Below are 3896 nucleotides of genomic sequence, written 5' to 3'. Positions count from 1 at the left end.
CAATTCACTTATATTCCTTTCTAATTTGTCCATTCTCATTTGCATTTTGTCAAATATTTTTTCAAGGTTCTTAGTTTCTTTGCATTGGGCTAGAACATGTTCTTTTAGCTCACAGAAGTTTCTTACTACCCACCTTCTGAAGTCTGATTCTGTCATTTCATCACACTCGTTCTCCCTCCAACCTTGTTCCCTTGCTGATGAGGAGTTGTGATCCCTTTTAGGAGGAGAGGTGTTCTGGTTTTGGGTGTTTTCATCCTTTTTGCGCTGGTTTCTTTCCATCTTTATGGATTTATCTTCCTGTCGTCTTTGTAGTTCCTGACTTTCAGATTGCTGACTTTCAGATTGGGTCTCTGAGTGGATGTTCTGTTTGTTGATGATGAAGTTATTTCTGTTCCTTAGTTTTCCTTCTAACAGTCTGGCCCCTCTGCTGGAGGACTGCTGAGGTCCACTCTAGGCCTTGCTTGCCTGGGGATCGCCTGCAGCAGCTGTAGAACAGTAAGGGTTGCTACCAGTTTCTTCTGCTATCTTTGTCCCAGAAGGATACCTGCCAAATGTCAGTCTGATCTCTCCTTTATGAGGTGACTCTTTGGATATACGGGGGTCAGGGAGCTGCTTGAGGAGACAGTCTGTCCTTTATAGGGGCTCAAGTGCTCAGCTGTGAGCTCCGTTGTTCATTCAGAGCTGCTGGGCAGGTACGTTTAGGTCTGCTGCAGCAGAACTCATAAACTGCTTTTTTATTCCCAGGTGCTCTGTCCCAGGGAGTTAGGGCTTTATTTATGAGTTTCCATTGTGTTGCTGCCTTTTTTTAAATTTCAGGGCTGCCCTGCCCAGCAAGGAGGCAGCCTGCTCACAGTCTGCATGCAGAGGCTTTGCTGAGCTGCTGTGGGCTCCGCCCAGCTGCTATGTGAACTTCCCTGCAGTTGTTCATATGGGTGTAGTTAGAACTGCTTCAGCAATGGTCCCCGCCTGTGTATTGGCGAACTCTCTCTGTAATGGCAGGTTGCCTTGGCAACAACAGGCAGCCTCAGCAATGGCGGGTTGCCTTGGCAATGGCAGGCTTCCTCAGCAATGGCATTCCTAGTGGTGGAGTGCCTTGGTAATGGCAGACGCCCCTCCTCCACAGAGCTGGACCGTCCTGGGTTCAGCTGCGCTTGCTGTGAAACTCTCAATTCAGAGACTTTCTGATTGCTGTTCTTTTGTAGGGGTGGGACAGAGCCTGATCACCTGGCTCCCTGCCTTCGAGCCTTTTTTTTCTTTTTTTAGTAGAATAGCCGACTCTATCCCTGTCGCCTGTTGAAAAGGCACTGGGATCTGTTTGATTTCCCGTGCCGCGACTCACTGCGCCAGCTTAAACAGTGGCCCTGAGATTCGTGGCACTTTTTTTTTTTTTTTTTTTGCCCAGGAATCTCCTCGCCTGGCTCCCTGTTCAGTCCCCTCTTTAATCAGATGAATGGGCAACTTCCCGGGTCTCCAATCGCCAGCCAAAAGGGCACCCAGACCAGTGTATTTTGTATGGAGAACTGCTGGCCTGGGCGCCAGCAAAGCAGCCGCGCTGACCAAAAGAACCACGCCGGCCACAACAGCCGCCCTGGTGACCCGTGCGGCACCTCCGCCTGTGAATCTCCTGGTCCATGGGCAATAAAAATGCGGCGTCCACTCACCCTCTGCGCCTTTTCTGGGAGCTGCAACTCCAAGCTGTTCCTAAGCGGCCATCTTGGATCTTCCCCCCAAAAAATTTTTTCGAGATGGAGTCTCACTCTGTCACTCAGGCTTAAGTTCAGTGGCTTGATCTTGGCTCACTGCAACCTCTGTCTCCTGAGTACAAGTGATTCTCCTGCCCCAGCCTCCCGAGTAGCTGGGATTATAGGCACGTGCCACCACACCCGGCTAAATTTTGTATTGTTATATGTATTTTTGTATTTAATTTTGTACTTTTATACGTATTTATCTGGGGTTTCACCATGTTGGCCAGGCTGGTCTTGAATTCTTGACCTCGTGATCCACTTGCCTCAGCCTCCTAAAATGCTGGGATTACAGGTATGAGCCACCGTGCCCAGCCACGAGTTGATTTGTGTATATGGTATAAGGAAAGGGTCCAGTTTCAATGTTCTTCATATGACTAGTGAGTTCTCTCAGCACCATTTACTGAATAGGGAATACTTTTTTCATTGCGTATTTTTGTCAGGTTTGTTGAAGATCAGATAGTTGTAGGGGGTGGTCTTATTTCTGTATTCTCTATTCTGTTCCATTGGTCTATGTTTCTGTTCTTGTACCAGTACCATGCTGTTTTGATTCTATAGCCCTGTAGTGTAGTGTGAAGTCTGGCAGTGTGATGCCTTCAGCAGTATTCTTTTTGCTTAAGATTGCCTTGGCTATATGGGCTCTTTTTTGCTTACATATGAATTTTAAAATAGTTTTCTCTGGTTCAGAGTTTAAAATAACTAGAGTTAAATTTGTGATCTGTCCGAAGTTAGCAAATAAGACTTCAGGACATGCATTAAAATTATTTTTATCATTATTATTTTTGAGACAGAGTCTCACTCTGTTGTCCAGCCTGGTGTGCAGTGCCACATCTTGGCTTACCACAACCTCTGACTCTCAGGCTCAAGCAATACTCCTGCTTCAGCCTCCTGAGTAGCTGGGATTACAGGCATGTGCCACTGCCGCCTGGCTAATGTTTGTATTTTTAGTACAGGCAGGGTTTCACCATGTGGGCCAAGATAGTCTTAAACTCCTGAGTTCAAATGATCACCCGCCTCGGCCTCCCAAAGTGCTAGGATTGTAGGCGTGAGCCATCGTGCCCATCCTAAAAAACTATTAACTTCATTCTTCTCTCCATTTTCATATCCCATTCTCGTTTTAAGTGCTTACTACAGTAGTACATATGACTCCCAGAAAACCTTAAAAAACGTAAGCTAGCTAGATCTGATTTTTATTTTTTGATGTAGTTGATAGAACCTTGTATGTTTATTTTGGTCATTTAAAAATACATGATATAGATAGAATTATTGAATCATATATTAATTTTTTATGTGAATTGGTTGAAGTAACTGGTCATAGATGCCCACTAGAACCTAAGTATACCACATTGCTTTGTAGTGTGACTTCTTATGTGGCAAACATCTCCCTGAGAATGGCAGGAAGTGTTGAAATTATATAACTTTCTAATATGTAAGATTTGAATTTTTATTCTATAACTAAAAAAACCATCAGTCAATGGGGAAGAGGTTCAGAAATACTACAGATTTTAGCACAACTTCTTTTCCATGTCAGAAACACTGGTAGAGATTTTCCCAGCTTCTACTGCATGTTCTTTCCAGGCCTATTTCTTCAAAACGAAGGCATTGGTATGGCACAAAAGGCTGAAAAAAAAACTGGCTATGACCTGGGTTTGAATTCTGATTTTGTTACTTACTAGCTTCGTGAGATTGAAACTCTTATTTAATTTCTTTAAGTTCTAATCTTTTCACATAAATGAACATCTACCTTATTTGGTGGTTTTGAAAATTAATTGATAATATATGGAATGTGATATACACACAGGTTAAATATCTGTCGGCTTGCCTATCTTCTCTGCTCTCTGTGCTTCATTTGAGACAAATTTCAAAGGAGCTGCCTCAGCAAACATGAATTCCTGTGTTATTGCCTTCAAGGATAATATGATATTATTTAGTAGAACTGAAATGGCAAAGCAGCCTTGTGGATAGCTCCCAATTCAGAAAGCTCCTTGTGTTAGTATTTTTATTGGTTTATTCTTCCAAGCCAGAGGTAAAGTTTGCAGAGGAGACCGTGTAACACCAAGCAGTGGCACTTGTGATATTCACATTATTTTCCTTTTCCTGTATCTTATCAGTAAAAGTCAACCAATCAGTTACAGCCTCATGCTATGGAAGTCA

The sequence above is a fragment of the Sapajus apella genome, unplaced genomic scaffold (genome assembly GCF_009761245.1).
Source record: "Sapajus apella isolate SASKATOON/1434 unplaced genomic scaffold, GSC_monkey_1.0 scaffold4, whole genome shotgun sequence".
Lineage (NCBI taxonomy): Eukaryota > Metazoa > Chordata > Mammalia > Primates > Cebidae > Sapajus > Sapajus apella.
The sequence above is the reverse complement of the archived record's forward strand: the minus strand, read 5'-3'. Positions refer to the sequence as shown.